This window comes from Dasypus novemcinctus, chromosome 2 (assembly GCF_030445035.2).
Source record: "Dasypus novemcinctus isolate mDasNov1 chromosome 2, mDasNov1.1.hap2, whole genome shotgun sequence".
In the NCBI taxonomy this organism is placed as follows: Eukaryota; Metazoa; Chordata; class Mammalia; order Cingulata; family Dasypodidae; genus Dasypus; species Dasypus novemcinctus.
The window spans coordinates 56008601-56027003 of NC_080674.1; the positions used below are offsets into that span (position 1 = coordinate 56008601).

General features: G+C 38.4%; 1 protein-coding gene across 3 annotated transcripts in view; it reads left to right on the forward strand.

Moving 5' to 3' along the window:
- DDX4 (DEAD-box helicase 4) overlaps window positions 1-18403 on the forward strand; it is a 109869-nt gene that overhangs the window by 20806 nt on the left and 70660 nt on the right. The window lies entirely within an intron of this gene.

Genomic DNA, 18403 nt, shown 5'->3' on the forward strand with positions numbered 1-18403 from the left:
CAGCACCACTGAACCCAGTCACATCACTGCACCACTGTCATACCCATCTACTGCCCAACCACACCATTCTACCTTATCATAGATTTTGCTGTATGGGCTCACCACCCTCTACTCTCTTTCTTTTCTCCTGTAAGCCCATCTTCCAGACTCTGGCTTTGTGAGTCTGCTCAATTTGCTTAACACTCATCAGTGAGGTCATGTGATATTTCTCCTTCAATGTCTGGCTTACTTTATTCAACAGAAGGTCTTCAAAATTCATCCATGTTATCTTGTGTGTAAATACTGCATTCCTTCCTCAAGCCTTCAGTATTATTGTAAGTAACTATGAATCTTATTCTTCAAAAATATAAATTTAGTGGTTCCCATAGGTTCTGAGGGGAAGGAGAGGGAAGTATAGAATAGATGAAACATAGGGCATTTTTAGGGCATTGGAATTGTTCTGCATGATCTTGCCAATAGTGGATACAGGCCATTTTAGATTTCATCAAAACCTATAAAAGTATACGGTCCAGAATGTAAACCATTGAACATGGTCAGTAGCAGTGCTTCAGTAATTTTACATCAGTTGTGACAAATGTACCATCTACATGTAAAATGTTGTTATTAATAGGGGAGAGGGGAAAAGGGAGAGGGTGTTGAGTGTATGGGGATCCCCTATATTTTCTGTGTGACTTTTCTGTAACTGGAAGCTTCTTTGAAGATAAAATGAAAAAATAAAGACACTGGGGGAATATACAGAAGAAAATGTCACTGTCCATATAAGACAACAGATCTTATAGCAATGAAAGACAATATCTAAAATAATTTATTTCAAATTTTAAAAATTTCTTTGTATTTTGTCATTTTAAAAACTATTGTTTCATTTCTTGTTAATTTTATCTGGTTATTTTGTTGGCTTTGGTTTTGGAGAGATTTTGGATCAAGAAGAGTCCCACCTGTGGCAGGAAAGGATCATTGGTGTGGGGTGTTGGTGATGAAGGGATGCATGGGGAAGGGTTCACCTGGCGCATGCCTCTAAGACATATGAATATGCTCAAGCATTCAAGAGGCATTGTGTCAGTGGGTGAAGACCCACACAATAACCTAAAGAACATCAAATTCTCATCCTGGTGAACTCTCCTCCTTCTTTAATGGGACAGCAAGAATCCCTGAATACAGGGGCGGTTCCTAGTGAAGGACAGACCATTGTGACAGGCCCTTTATATTGATGATTATATTTATGAACCTTTTCTTTTGAAATAGAAGCTTAGCCTAGTATTATGTGTTGCCTAAGAGTTACCTCCCAAGGGTCTTTTTGTTGCTCAAATGTGGCTTCTCTCTGAGCCAAACTCAGGATATAAATGCACTGTTTTCCCTTGGCATGGGACATGACTCTCAGGGATGAGTCTCCCCTGGCACTGAGGGATTATTACTAAATGCCAACTAGCAATGCATCTGGAAAAAAGACCTTGACAAAAAGGGAGAAATGGTAAATACAATTGAGTTTTTATGGCTGAGAGACTTCAAAGTGAGTTGGGAGGTCATTCCAAAGGTTATGCTTATGCATGTCTCAGCAGGATCTCATTGACTGCCACAGTAAATACTCCCTCTGTTGTAGAATTTGAGAGAGGTTCAATTATTTGCGTGTAGAAGGGCCAGGACTCAGGAATGATTTTGAGAAGGAAAAATGGTTTATTGATGGCTGGCTGGACTCAGGAGCTTTCTGTTTTAAACCTGAGCCCCAAACAAGGATTTTTGAGTCCCTTTTATACAGAGAGGAAAGGCCAAATGGTCCTTTTGTTTCAGTTCTCAATAGGCTTGAATTAGCATATATCTTCCATATCCTAGGTAAGCTTTTAACATGGACTTCATACATTCTAGATAAGCTTTTAGCACATTTGGTTTGCATTTTCCCTGAATATTTAGTTTATAGACTTTGCATTGTTAAACTCTTTCCTGGGACTGGAGTCTTTGCCATGGTCACCAAGGGCAGGACTGCAGCCTCTTACCGTCCCACACCCACAAGTTAGGACAGGCAGCTTAGGTTAAGGTCATCTCCGAAGAAACAAAGAGCCTCCCACCCATAGCCCACATCATTTCCCCCCTTATGCCAAAGTTTAACTTGCTAAGCTTTGGCATAATTTTTATTGGCGCTATGAGGTGGATGGCTGTTTGTTGTTTTGATTGATTACTTATCAATTTTTAGTGTAGTATCCAGGAGCCTGTTCCCAGAAGTTTATAAGTTTTCACTCCGGACAGTAGAATTCTGGGGCAGGGGCCCTCTGCAGTCATCCTGGGGCCACCGGTGCTCATGTGGATTTTCAGTCAGGCTCCAGATCCATCTATTAATTTTGTTTTACCCTTAAAGAGTTTACACCTTTAATCTTAAAGGGGTGCTGAAGGGAAATGATCTCTTTTCTGTAACTGCTTCCTGCTGGCCATGGGCTGTAGTCATTGCCTAGCAAGTTATAAAACTTATTTATTTTAAGTGGAGGAAGATGGATCTGGCCTTCTGTATGAAGTTGGATGAAGTTTTCATATGGTTAATAAGATGTTCACTCTGAAAGAAACAAACTTAATTAAAAATTTGGAATACCTGTTTTAAAAAGAGGACATTTGATTACAGAGCTAGACAAGGCTAAATGCTTATAAAGATGGCACCCCTTTTTAAAAGCCGGTGGGAACAGTGTATATGTGTATATTTTCTAAGTTATTTATTTTTAGAGAGAAATTGCAATAGATACTTTGTTTGAAGACACATTTCAAGCTGTTTAATGATTGGCACTCATGTGCTCTGTCAGATGCTCCTGGTGAACTGGCACCCATTGGGCAATTGGTTTCATTCAGGATTAGTGCACTAAGTTGAAAATTTTCATAGTTTTTAGCTGTGGGAGTGATCAGAACTACAGAATAAAGGTTTTTTTACATTTTGGTTTTAATTGTAAAATTTCTGGTAATTTTGACTTGTTCAATAGGTGACTCATTATTAGCAAGCAAGCCTCATTTTTGCTATACAGTAGAGTACACTAGAATAGTAAGTTGGCTGAACGTGGCTAAGACTGTTGCCTTATTTTATAGACATGTTTATTAATTACTTAGAAAATAAAGTTACCAGGAATTTAACATAATATACTTTTGTGCCTGATCCAGAATAGAAAAGATAATGTTATAATTATTAGGCATATATTTAGTACAGCATAAAAGTACAGCACTTTAATATTAATTAATGTATTAGGATTCTGAGTTGCAATTAATAGCTTTAAATTTCACGATTGTAATACTTTACATGTTATCTCTCCATGGGAGCAGGCCATAATGCCAGTTGTGTTTAAGTTTTACTTACAGTATCCTGGTATCATGGCTCCACTTAGCATATTCTTCACAGTGAGCAAGTCGCAGCATCGTTGATCTTAGAGTGATTTTTTTCCAGTATTCTACTAGCCTGGTGCATAGTGCTCTCTGGCACTATGGAACAGTGCCAGTTTGGAGGCGATATCCATTGTACACTTGGCTGTACTGAGTTATTATTGGCTGCTGCAGGAGCTTGAAACTGCAATGTAGTTTCCATCGACTTCAGGAGCAGAACTAGCGACTGATATAGCAAATATTTCTAATTGAGGGGTCAGTGACCAGCCTAGCCAATAACTCACATGGAGAGGCAACCTGTAATGTATTCAAGGCCTGGTTTGAATGAACAAAAGAGTTTGACAATGTTAAAGTTTATTCCTTGTTTTTATATATATTTTAAACAATTTACTGCAACACGTCATATATCAAATGACTCTTTACTTATATAATTTTACCATGAAGATAATAGTAGGTATTTTACTTTAGTAATAGAGGGGAAAAACTATTTTTCATTTTTAAAATGAAAACAGAAGATTCCCAATAGAATCAAGATAACTTTTTATTACCACGTACTTAAATATGCACTTTGCAGTGGCCTTCAGACATGTTTTATTACAACGAAGTTTTTTTTTTTGCAACCAATACCAATTCAAGTTTTTAGTTAACAATGACTTCTAGAACTAGAACTATTTAAACGTTTTCCGTTTGGAAGATGTTTTACAAACCTTTTATAATTGACTTAGAACCACATTGATTAGTTACCTTACATTTAAATAAACTTATTAAATTATAATTATTAACCAAAGAAATTTATTTCTTTAAGAGAGCATATTTACAATCTTTTTCCTTTAGCTTAATTTTATTAACGTGAACTTAAATTTTTATTACTCTAAAGATTTTGTACATATAATGTTAATTTAGTTTATAAGTTAACTATGGGAGATTACAGTCAAGCTAAATAAAATTGAAACCATTATAATTTATGCAAGGAATGTTCTCTTTTTATCTTTACAGGAAGCTAAAACTTTTTTGTTAGTTATGAAAATGAGTAATTTTTAAAAGCATACTGACTACCAGGTTTCAAAACACTTTACACAATTACTTAATTTGTTTAATTATAATCCAGGAAAGATCTCTCCATAGTTTTTATGGACTTTTCTTTACTTACTGAAATTTGTTAACAGAGCCACTAATTACCTTTATTTTATGGTTGACAAAAGGTTTAAACTGGGAAGTTACAGGGCAAACTGATTCTTATTTCCCTGGCCTAGTAGATAGGTTTAATCTGCCACACCTAGTCTTGCCTTCAAAGCTCTTGCAAAGAAGAGGACCTTTCCCAATAGTTCCTATAATCATATTTCTATATGACTTTTTCATCCTGCTTAGTCTAATTTGGGCTCCAAGAATATTGCGTATTTAATTTTTAACAATTTGAATAGAGCTCTTTTAGGAATTTTCACTTGTTAATTTGATATTATCCTGATGTATGAAGACATACACTGAGGAAATGGGCAGACACAAATAGAGTTAGGCACAGAAACACAACTCATTGATGTTACTTATAATTTGCATTATTTTATATACTGTTTAGCTTAATTTGGGGTCTAGAAATATATATTACTTACATAACTGCATATTTAACCTCAACAATTTGAGCAAATAGGCAGACATGAATAGTATGACACAAAAACATAGCTTTAGTTACTTAAAACTTACATTTTTTTACAAAATAAGTGTGACTGCAAAACATTTGAAAGACTCCTGAAACTTTTCTTAATTTGCACTATGACTGTGCAGTTTTACACTATGACCATGCAGTTTTACACAAGAATTTTGTTTCTTAACTAATGGCTTGTAACCAAAATGTTCCCAGTGTTTTAACACAATTCTGTTTGGTTTCAGAACTTTATATTTTACCTTGAATTTAGCAGAATTTTGATAAGCAACAAGATTAATTCTATGTATATTTACTGAGGCTATTGGAAGCCTCAGGGAGACAAACTGGTTTCTCTCATGAATTGCCACTCTTAGGAACACTGATAGTTAAGGCAGGAGACTCCCCCCACCCCCCCCTTTTTTTTTTCCAGTCCTTGGAGATAATAAAACTGCAGTGATTGTTTAAACCCAAGGGCTAAGAATTCCACCAGGCAGCAATTTAGTTTACACTTGGATTCATGAGAGAAAGCAGGGTTATTAATACCAGTAGGAGAGGAGCTGTTATGAAATAACCATAGGCAAAGGCAAGGGGTGAGGCTAGGCTTGAAGTAACCATAGACGAAGGAAAGGTTAGTTTAGAATTTACACTTACAATAATAGTTTCAGGCTAAATTTATTCAGTTATTTCAGTTATTATTTTTCTGCTGTTTTATAATGTAAATGCATCTATAAATGATCTTAACTCTTACAGTTTTCATTAAGTTTTAACCTTAAGGTGAATTGGATATTTTTATTAATTAAACTACAAGAATTCTATTAGTAACAATTCTGTGAAGTTCTGCCTTTTCTTAGTAATGGAACAAATCTTTATCTGCAAGTTATGCATTTAATTCAACAGCAAGAGAGTATTGGCATTTAACGATTCATTTTAAACTATGTTTTTACCTTTTTACGTGAATTCTTAGGCACCAGCAACTGACATAAGCCAAACATAGATTTCAAAGTGGCATTTCATTCCTTCCTTTTTCCTCGGTAGTCTCACAACCCTGAAGTTCTCAGCCGGACCATTGAAAAGGCTATCAACTGATTAGAGGTCTATTGTTTCAAGTGATAGCCTCCTTTCTTCAGACGAGTTTACAGTTTTAAAACATTTCAAAGTATTTCTACAGTCTTAGAGAGCGATTCAAACAGCCTGGGCAGAATGCAAATGTATTCTGGGCTTTGACATCCTAGGGAGGGAACTTTACTGCATTTATTTTGATTCTGCTTTTCATCCCCTTTACCTTCCCCCTTCCAGGCAGTTGGGTGCACAACAATCAAATAGGAATGCGGCTTATGAATAGAAGGTGTGGACTCACTGGAAAGGGGCAAGCCGCTCCCCCCTTTCCAGCTTTCTGCCAAAATGGGCAGACAGAACCTACTCAAATTCGGCACCCCTCCTGGGGACCCAGCCACCCTGACTGGGGCAGCCCCTACAAACTCGGTTGTGTGGCATGGACACAGATGGCCTCCAAGCCCCGGCAAAGGGGTGGACCAGAGACAAGGCAGCAGAGCATGCGCAAACATCCAGACTCTGCAAATATCCAGACTCTGCAGTTTTGCCCCATAATCAATTCACCCCCTTGCCAATGGCAAGGGAGGGTTCCAGCTCAATTAAATTCCACCACTTTACATAACGCCACAGCTCCAACACCAATATTGAACTGACACAGACAGAAGCACAAAGGTCACTAATCTGACCCACAAGTTCTATATATGTTTTTCAGCATGACTGCCCCCGCAGCCATCACAAACTTTAGAGAGAACACTTAACATTAACATCTGGTATAAAGACAATTCATTCGCAATTCAGCACCGTAACAAAAGATTCCAGCTGACCTTTTTCACTATTTAACTTTACACCCAGACCAAGCTTCACTAGAAAAGCTGATCCATTTTCCTGTAACCAAGTTTTTAAAAAATTCCAGACCAATTTCCAGGACATTAGGACTTGAACCTATAAAAAGCCCTTCCTATTATAATCAAGCCTCCACAGAAGGGGTTCACTGCCATGACAGATGGCCCTTCCTTGGAGCTGGTGTTTCTGCGTGATGGAAATGGACTCAGAGGGGATCTCTTTTCACAAGACTTGCATGCTACTTTATTGGAATTGTAGTTGGTGCTGGGTTTAAGATATATGTAGGGGATTTGAATCTCTGGACTGATAATATGACACCCAGGCCCAGAGCCTCAACAGACTTCAGCTCCTACACTTTGACTTATTGGACTTACTCCACTCAGCTAACATGGAGTTGAAGAAGGTCAACCACCACAACATGGAGCCTAGAGTGTCTACAACTAGAAGCGGGAAGAGTGCATCCAGTACCCATGTGCAATCTAAGCCCTCACTTGACATAGGTGTGCAATGGACACAACCAATCCAATGTCCACAGAGAAAATGTGGAATGGGTGTGGGAACGGTAGCCATGGGGGCTGCTGGGTATGGGGAACGGGAGGAAGAGATGAGATGTGGAGGCGTTTTCGGGACGTGGAGTTGTCCTGGATAGTGCTTCACGGACAATTACGGGACACTGTAGATCCCCCCAGGGCCCACTGGATGGAACGTGAGAGAGTCTGGGCTATGATGTGGACCATTGACTATGGGGTGCAGTGATGCTCAGAGATGAACTTACCAGGTGCAATGGATGTATCACGATGATGGGAGAGAGTGTTGCTGTGGGGGGAGTGGGGGGCGGGGGCGGTGGGGTTGAATGGGACCTCATATATATTTTTTAATGTAATTAAAAAAAATAATAAATAAATATTAAAAAAAATAATAAATAAATATTAAAAAAAATAATAATAATCAAGCCTCCACTCCTTCAGTGGATATAAGACCAGTACCAGATTCTAACATGCAGTTAGACAAACCCAAAATACCGGGCTTTTTCTCGGTTTTCTTCCTTTTTCCAGACCTAGAGAGAATGGCTTCCCCCCAATTTTCTGGGGCTACTAGGGTTCTCTCCGGAGGTGATCAGGCTCCTTTCCTAGCAATTAAAGCTAGGGCTTTCCAGACTGTGCTCACCCGGGGAGTCTTATCTTCTTCCATGTTCGGAGTTCTTTTTCCTTCCCAGAATCTTTCTCTTCAGACCTTCCATTGCCCTCGATTTTTGTCGGGAAGATTCTGGTGGAGCCCACATCTTTTCTGGATTAAATTTAATCCAGGGGCGCCCAGATTTGGGGTTCACCCGAGTCCTCCCTGCTTCCTCGGGGATTTGGAAAGGGCAGCAAAATGCTACCATCTCTGGCCTTTGTTTGCAATCCTGGGAGAGCCCCCAAAAATGTTGTAGAATTTGAGAGCGGTTCAATTATTTGTGTATAGAAAGGCCAGGACTCAGGAATGATTTTGAGAAGGAAACATGGTTTATTGACAGCCGGCCGGACTCAGGAGCTTTCTGTTTTGAACCCGAGCCCCGAACAAGGATTTTTGAGTCCCTTTTATACAGAGAGGAAAGGCCAAATGGCCCTTTTCAATTCTCAGTAGGCTTGAATTAGCATATATCTTCCATATCCTAGGTAAGCTTTTAGCATGGACTTCATACATCTAGATAAACTTTTAGCACATTTGGTTTGCACCTCCAGTAGCGGGGCACCTAAGGACTCTAGAGACATCCAGACACTATAAGCAGGGCAAGACAAGCTCAGGAATTCAGCACCCTGTAGGTGGACCTTAGTTAGAATTTATGCTTCCAGGGGTAACAGAGTTAGACTTCTTTGTAGTTTCCGTGTAGATGAGTTCTTCTGTCTCTTTTATTTGAACCTATAATTATCACCATACATTTTAATATATGTCCCTGAGATTTAAATCTTTGGTCTGTCCATGTGCCAGTTGAGCCTTGAATCACAGGAGAATTGGAACACCCACTCTCCAGTTTATTGGACTTACCCAGGACAGCTGACAAGGAGATGATGGTGGACAACACCCATTTTAAGGAAAAGAGTGTGTCTGCAACTGCAAGCAAGATAGTTCTATCCTTCTACCCCCTGGGATCTAAGCCACCCCCTCTCAATTAGAAACAGAATGGTCATCACTATTCCAAAATCCTCAAGATTGGGGAATCAATAATGGACTAAAGTAGACTTCTTATTGTATTATAGACTTATTATTCTAGCAATGAAAGAACTCTTTATCATTAATAGGAAAGCAGTGACTACCAGAAGTTCTGAGGGGACGGAGACAGAAAAATAGGTGTAAAATTGTGGCAGTTTTGGAATATTGGAATTGTTTGCATGACATTCCAATGACAGATTTAGGCCACTATGTATTTTGTCATAACTTAAAAAATTGTGTGGGACAGAGTGTAAACTCTAATGTAAACTAGTCCATGGTTAGTAGCAGTGCTTCAGTGTGTGTTCATCAATTGTAACAAATGTGCCACACTAATGAAGGATGTTGTTAATTGGGGAAAGTGTAGGAGGGGAAGGGAGTAGGGTATATGGGAATCCCTTATATTTTTTGTGTAACACTTATGTAATCTAAAGCTTCTTTAAAAATAAGAAAAAATAAAAACTAAAAAGTCATTTTTTTAAAGTGTAAAGCATTATACCTCTGTCACACGCTTTTCTTGAAGACCATGTGTGATGATTGTGTGTCAGTTTGGCCAAGGTATGGTGTTCAGTTTAATCAAATACTAGCCTGGATGTTGATGGGCAGATATTTGGCAAATATTGCTAGCATCTCCAAGCACTTGTTAAAGGAGATTATCTTTGATAATGTGGATGGGCCTCCTCCAATCAGTTCAACAACTTAAGAGCAAGAATTGAGATTTCAAGTGGAAGAAGGAATTTAATCTCAAAACTACACCATCCAGTCCTCTTTGAGTTTCTAGCCTGCTGACCTTCCCTGCATATTTTGGATTTAAGACTTCAGAATCAACTCTTAATGAAATTCCTGGCCTGCCAGCTTTCCCTATGGATTTTGGACTTAAGACTGCAATATCAATTCTTAGGAAATTTCCAGTCTGCTGGCATGTCCAAAGGCATTAAAAAAAAACCCAAAACTTTCTTTTGAAATCAAACTTACAGGAAAGTTGAAAGAATAATGCAAAAACAATATATAAAACTTCAATGTGACCCCCCCCCAGATATCCAGATTTACTGACTTATTTGCATTTTGCCACATTTATTTATTCTAGCTATCCATCTATCACCTTTTGCATAAACATTTTTTAATGAGACAAGTTGTAGGTTTATAGAAAATTCATGCATTATGTACAGAGTTCTCATAAATCACATTATGAGCACCTTCCATTAGTGTGGTATATTTATTACAATTGATAAAAGAAAATTTTTATAATTGTACTATTATAGTCCGTGGTTTACCTTAGGTTTCACTCTTTTGTTTTGTAGGGTTCTATGAACTTTGTAAAAAATTTTATTCTAGTATCATGTATACAACCTAAAATTACCTAACCACATTCAGATGTATCTATTCAGTGCTGTTAATTATATTCACAGTGTTATGCTACCATTACTACCATCCATCATTAACACCTCTCTATCATCCAAATAGAAACTCTGTACTATTGAAGCATTAACTCTTCCCTACCTCCGTCCCAGCCCCTGGAAAATTATATTCTAGTTTCTGACTCTTAGAGTTTGCTTGTTCTAATTATTTCATTTCAGTAAGATCATATAATATTTGTTCTTTTGTGTCTGGCTTATTTCATGCTACATGATGACTTTAAGGTCCATCCATGATGTTGCATATAACAGAACTTCATTTCTTTTTATGGTTGAGCAATAATCCATTGTTTGTATATTCCACATTTTGTTTATTCATTTATTGGTTAATGGATACTTGGATTGCTTCCATTTTTTGGGAACTGTGAATAATGCTGCTAGAACATTTGTGTGAAAATATCTGTTCATGACCATGCTTTCAATTCTTTTGGGTATATACTTAGAAATGGGATTGCCAGTTCATATGGTAATTCTATATTTAATTTTCTCATGAACCACCAAACTGTCTTCCACAGAATTGGTGCCATTTTACATTCCCAGCAAAAACGAATGAGTGTTTTTCTTTCTTAATATCCTGTTAATTTTCTGTTTTAAAAATAGTAGTCATTCTAGTGGGTATGAAATGGTATCTCATTGATTTGCTTGCTTGTTTGCTTACTTTATTTATTTATGGTATTGGGGATTGAACCCAGGACCTTGTACATGGGAAGCAGGTGCTCAACCACTGAGCTACATCCACTCCCAATGAGAGTTCATTTAAAAGAATATTTTTTATTTTTAAAGATACATAGATCACACAAAATGTTACATTAGAAAATATAAGAGGTTTCCATATACCTCACTCCTCACACCCCCCACTCCTCCCACATTGACAACTTCTTTCATTAGTGTGGTACATTCATTGCATTTGATGAGTACATTTTGGAGCATTGCTACACAGCACGGATTATAGTTTATGTTGTCTCCCAGTCCATTCAGTGGGTTGTGGCAGCATATATAATGTCCTGCATCTGTCCCTGCAATATCATTGAGGACAATTTCAAGTCCTGAAAATGCGCCAATATCATAGCTCTTTTTCCCTCTCCCTGCCTTAAATGACTCCTGTGGCCTCTGTCTCCCCATCAGTGATATAATTTCTTCCATTGCTAGAGGCACAATAATTCTATAGTAGAATACCAGAAGTCCACTCTAATCCATATTTTATTCCTCTATCCTGAGGACCCTGGGATGGTGATGTCCACTCCACTTCTAAATCGAGAGTGGACTTAGATCCCACATGGCTGATGGAAGGAATTCTCCTGCTTGCAGCTGTAGACTCTTGGTTCCCTGGTGTGGTGGTTCAGTAAAAGTGACCAAAGACGCATGCGTAGAGAGGTCACATCTGAGTCCAACTGCGTCATACTCAGGAGCACAAATTCCAAAGTAGGGCTCACTTGCAAGGCACTGAACTCCAGAGCTATCTGTAATGACCGTAGGACCTGGATGTTTCTGTAGCCCTCAGGAGCACCCCTACCTGAGTTTGTATCAACTTTGGCTGTCTCTTAGATCCTGCTGATATGTGCATAAGCATGACCCCTCTGATGACCTCCCGATTCGTATTGAAGTCTCTTAGTCATATAAACTCCTTTGTCTTTACCATTTCTTCCTGTTATTAAAGATCTTTTTCTGGTTGCATCACCAACTGGTGATGGTAGTAATCTCTCAGTGCTAGGGAGGCTCATCCCCGGGAGTCTTGTCCCACAGTGGGGGGAAGGTAATGCATTTACATGCTGAGTTTGGCTTAGAGAGTGGCCACATTTGAGCAACATGGAGGCTTTCAGAAGGTAACTCTTAGCCACCCTGCAGCTCTAGGCTTAGTTGAAATTTCAAGCATACAGGCTCATAAGCATAGTCATCAGTGTGAAGGGCTCATCATTGGACCATCCTTCTTCACTGGTCTTTGCCCTTGTACTTGGGGGATCATTGCTGCTCCACTGGGAAGTACAACAGAGTTTCCTGGAATGGGAACTCAGTACTCTCTCAATTGTAGTGTGGAACTCTATCCCCTATGTCAGTACCCAATGAATATATGAACATATCTATATACCCTGTACGCATGCCCTGGAGAACTCCCTCACACCCATGCATCCTCCATTGATGATACCCCACATCAGTGCTCTTCTCCTGCCATAGCTGAACCCCTGTGTGATCCAAAACTTCTTCAAAAATGAAGTCTAATATATTGCCAAATTCAATTAATAGGAAAATGAAATAGTAATGATAGCTTTAAAGATTAGAAATAGAATACATAATAATTTAGAAAAACTGAAAGTAAATAAATTTGGGGTGTTAAAAAAATGAAAAATATCATTAAAAAAATTTTTTTTGGCATTTTGCTTTTAATTGCTGTAATAAGTGTTGCCCTGTATATACAGTGGCAAGGCAATCTCTTCCATTTCTTCCTCAGTGACTCCATCCTTTTTTTGTTTTTAGGAGGTACCAGGGGTTAAACCCAGGACCTTGTGCAGGGGAAGGAAGCGCCCAACCACTTGAGCTATATCTGGTCCTCTCTCACTGTGGCCTTAATTATATTTCTCTAATGGTTAATGATAAGCATTTTTTAAGGTGCTTTTTTGTCCACTTGAATGTCTATGCAAGCGTTTTGCTCATTTTTAAATTGGGTTTTCTATTGTTGAATATTAGGATTTCTTTATATATTCTAGATATTAAACCCTTATTGGGTATGTTGTATCCAACTTTTTTCTCCCATTGTGTAGGTTGTTGTTTTACTTTCATGATAAAGTCCTTTGCACAAAAGCTTTTAATTTTGGTGAGGTCCCATTTATCTGGTTTTTCTTTTGTTGCTTGTGTTTTGGGTATAAAGTTTAAGAAACCATTGCCTAACCCAAGATCTTGAAGGTGCTTTCCTGTGTTTTCTTCTAGGTGTTTTTGAGTTCTGGTTCTTATATTTAGTCTTTGATCTATTTTGAGTTCATATCTGTATATGGTATCAGTCTTTTGCATTTGGATATCCAGTTTTCCCAGCACCATATTTTGAGGAGAATATTCTTTCCCAATTGAGTAAACTTGGTAACTTGTCAAAAATCAGTTATATGTGAGGGTTCAATTCTGAATTCTCAATTCAATTCTGTTTTGATTAGTTTGGCTTTGTTATAAGTTTTATGATCTGGAAGTGTGGGTCCTCCAATTTCTTTCTTTTTCAACATGGCTTTAGCTATTAAGTTTTCCTTACTCTTCCATATAAATTTGATGATTGGCTTTGCCATTTCTGTATTATTTCACTTGACATAATGTCTGCAAGGTTCATTCATGTTATAGAATGTATCAAAACCTCTTTCCTTTTGTAAAGTTTTGATTTACAAAGTTTTCATGGAACAACATGGATCAATCTTGAAGATATATTGAGTGAAATAGGACAGACATAAATAGACAAATATTGTATGATCTCATGGAAATGAAATAATTGGAATAAGAAAACTCATAGTCATTACCTAGAATGTAGGCTCACAGGGTCCAGAGGGAATGGGGAGTAAATGTTTGTAGCAGTTGGATACGGTTATGAATTCCGAAAGTAGATATTGGATTATGTTTGTAATCTGGTCTGTACCTGGGCATGATTGAATTATGATTGGGGCTTTGATTGGGCCATGTCATTAGGGCATTGAGTCCCCACCCCTTGGTGGATGGGGATGCACAGATAAAAAGCGTGGCAAAGGACAGAATTGAGGTTTTTTGAGGTTGGAGTTTTGATGTTGGAATTTGATCCTGAAGCCTTAAGCTGGAGCCCCAGAGGAAAGAGAAGCAAGCCCCAGGAAGACAGGAACTCTTAACCCAGAGAGAAGCAAGATCCTGGAAGGGAGGAACCCAGGAAGCCTGAACCCTTGCAGACTTCAGCAGCCATCTTGCTCCAACATGTGAATATAGACTTTGGTGAAGGAAGTAACTTAACACTTTATAGTCTGGTATCTGTAAGCTCCTACCCCAGATAAATACCCTTTATGAAAACCAACCAATTTTTGATATTTTGCATCAGCACCCCTGTGGCTAATACAATGTTTAAATTGTGGAGGGTTTTTTTTTTGGATTGTTTGTAAAGTTTTGGTACTAGGTGGTGGGGAGGGTAACTCAACATTGTGAATGTAAATTACAGCAATGAACACATGTGAATGTGGTTAAAAGGGAAATTTTAGTTCATATATATGTGTAGCAGTTTGATATGGTTATGAATTCCAAAAACAGATATTGGATTATGTTTGTAACCTTATCTGTACCTGGGCCTCACTGAGTTATGGTTGGGGCTTTAATTGGGCCATGTCATTAGGGCATTGAGTCCCCGCCCTTGGTGGGTAGGGATTCACAGATAAAAAGCATGGCAAAGGACAGAGTTGTGGGTTTCTGATGTTGGAGTTTTGATGTAGGAGTTTGATGGTAAAGCTGTTGCCCCAGGGAAAGAGACAGAGCCGTTTGCCTGATAGTCTACAGCTGACCTTGTGGAGAAAGGCAAAGCCTAGAGAGCCTCATAGCTTACAGCTGACCTTGTGGCGAAAACTGAGGAGCTGAGCCCAGAGGAACCCAGGAAGCCTGAACCCTTGCACATGTTGGCAGCCATTTTGCTCCAACACGTGAAAATAGACTTTGGTGAGGGAAGTAACTTATGCTTTATGGCCTGGTAACTGTAAGCTCCTACCCCAAATAAATACCCTTCATAAAACTCAACCCATTTCTGGTATTTTGCATCAGCACCCCTTTGGTTGACTAATACAATATGTTACTAGAATAAAATTTTCAAAACATAACATGACTTTGCAATACAGTGAACCCTATTATAAATGATGGACTGTAATTAATAGTACAATTATAAAAATGTTCTTTCACGATTTATAACAAATGTTCCACACTAATGCAAGGTATTAATACTAGAGGTGGTATATAGGAACTCTGTATTTTTTGAATATTTCTGAAAACATACAACTTCTCTAATAAAAAAAATTTAAAAAACTTCATTCCTTTTTATAAGTACTATTCCATTATATGGATATGCCACCTTTATTCATCTATTGACGCAGAGTTGTGTTTTTCCACCTTTTGGCTATTGTGAATAATATTGCTCCTATGAAAATTGTACAAATATCTGAGTCACTGATCTCAGTTCTTTTGGATTGATTCTTATTTATTTCTCTCCCGTCCCCCCTCCGCAGCTGTCTGCTCTCTGTGTCCATTCACTGTGTGTTTTTCTTTGACCACTTCTTATCAGCGGCACCGGGAATCTGTGTTTCTTTTTGTTGTGTCATCTTGTTGTGTCAGCTCTCCGTGTGTGCGGCGCCATTCTTGGGCAGGCTGCACTTTATTTTATACTGGGCAGCTCTCCTTATGGGGCGCACTCTTTGTGCGTGGGGCTCCCCTACATGGGGGACATCCCTGCGTAGCTCGGCACTCCTTGCGTGCATCAGCACTGCACATGGGCCAGTTCCACACGGGTCAAGGAGGCCTGGGCTTTAAACTGTGAACCTCCCATGTGGTAGGTGGATGCCGTATCCATTGGGCCAAGTCCGCTTCCCTGGATTGATTCTTGTGTAGGGAGTGAGATAGGGGTCCTCTTTGTTCCTTTGGTTATGGATTTCCAGTTCTCCAGCACCTTTTGTTGAAAAGATTGTTTTGTCTCATCAACATGGACTTGGTTGGTTTGTCAAAAACCAGTTGGCTGTAGAGGTGTGAGGGTTTATTTCTAGACTCTCAGTTCTATTCCACTGATGAATGTGTCTATCTTTATGCCAGTACCATGCTGTTTTGACCATTGTAGCTTTGTAATATATTTCAGGGCCAGGCAGTGAAATTCCTCCCATGTCGCTCTTCTTTTTTAGAATACTTTTGGCTATTCAGGTGCACTTTCCCTTCCAAATAAGTTTGTTAATTGCCTTTTCTATTTCTGTAAAGTAGGCTGTTGAAGTTTTTACTGGGATTGCATTCAATCTGTAAATCAGTTTGTATGATTGAAATCCTCACAATATTTTGTCTTCCAATCCAAATCTTTTCATTTGTTTAGTCTTCATTGTTTTCTTTTAGCATTGTTTTGTAGTTTTCTGCATATAGGTCCTATATTTCTTTGGTTAAATTGATTCCTAGGTATTTGAGTCTTTCTCTTGCTCTTATAAATGGAATTTTCCTCTGATTTCCTCCTAAGATTGTTCATTATTAGTGTACAGAAACATTACTGATTTTTGTGTGTTGATTTTGTATCCTGCCACTTTGCTATGCTCATTTATTAGCTCAAGTAGCTTTGTCATAGACTCTTCAGAATATTCTAAGTATAGGATTATATTATCTGCAAAGAGAATGTTACTTCTTTTCTTATTTGCATACCTTTTTGTTCCTTGTCTGATTGCTCTTGCTAGAATTTCTAGTACAATGTTGAATAACAGAGGTGACATTGGGTATCCTTGTCTTATTCCCGATCTTAGAGGGAAAGCTTTCAACCTTTCCCTGTTGAGTTGGTTGTGGCTTTTTCATATAAGCCTCTTTGAAGAATATTCCCTCTATTGCTATCATTCAAAGTGGTTTTTATCAAAAAAGGATGCTTACTTTTGTTGAATGCCTTCTCTGCATTGATTGAAATGATGATGTAGGTTTTTTCCCTTCATTTTGTTAATGTGGTGTATTACGTTGATTGTTTTTCTCATGTCGAACCACCCTTGCATACCAGGAATAAATCCCACTTGGTTGTGACATATAAGTCTTTTGAAATGCTGGGAATTGTGTTGGCAAGTATTTTGTTGAGAATTTTTACATCTCTGTTCATTAGGGAAATGGTCTGTAATTTTCTTACAAGAAATACTTGGTAAAGTTTACCTGTGAAGCCATCTGGTCCTGGATGTTTCTTTGTTGGGAGGTTTTTGATAAGTGATTCAGTCTCTTTATTTTTTATTTTTTTGTTTGTCTTGAGTTATAACTGTCTGCTTAATATAATGATACCATTTTCTCATGTAAGAACCATCTCATAATTTAAAGAATGACAGAGCTGAGAGAGAGATTTAGGAAGACATTTCCAGGCAGAGCTTTTTTTAAAAGATTTACTTTTTATTTAGCTCTCCCCTCCCACCCTGCCCCCCGTTGTCTGCTCTCTGTGTCCATTTGCTGTGTGTTCTTCTCTGTCCGCTTGTATTCTTGTCAGCAGCACTGAGAAACTGCGTCACTTATTTGTTGCATCATCTTGCTGCGACAGCTCTCCGTGTGTGCAGCGCCATTCCTGGGCAGGCTGCACCTTTTTCGTGCAGGGCGGCTCCATTTATGGGGCACACTCTTTGCGCATGGCCCACCCCTGCGCGGGGACACCCCTGCGTGGCACTGCACTCCTGGTGCACATCATTACTGTGCATGGGCCAGCTCACCACAGGGGTCAGGAGGCCCTTGGTTTGAACCCTGAACCTCCCATGTGGTAGGTGGATGCTCTATCCATTGAGCCAAATCTGCTTTCCGCAGAGCTGAATTTAAACCACCCTCCATATACTACAGTTTGTCCTTTCCTTTAATGAATTATCTTATCTAGACATACATGAAAATTAATTGGTTTTACCATGTGACTTTGAAATATTAACTCTACTGCCTCCAATAAAGTGTCAGTAATTTTACAAATAGTCACTTGTAAAAGTATGAATTGAGACTTTGTTCCACTTATGACTTATCTATTACAAACAAACAAACTTAAAAACAAAGTCCTGGAAGAGTATAGTTAACTGAATACAGGTAAGAAAGTACAAGGAGTTCATTGGTAATGCTATACCAAATGGACAAAATGTAAAATTGATTTTATACTAAGTTATACAAATAATAAAACTATCATTTTTTCTTGCATTAGATTTTCTTGTATAAGTAACAGAATGCTCCAGTTCATGCACTTCAATAGGATCAATTTATTAGAAAA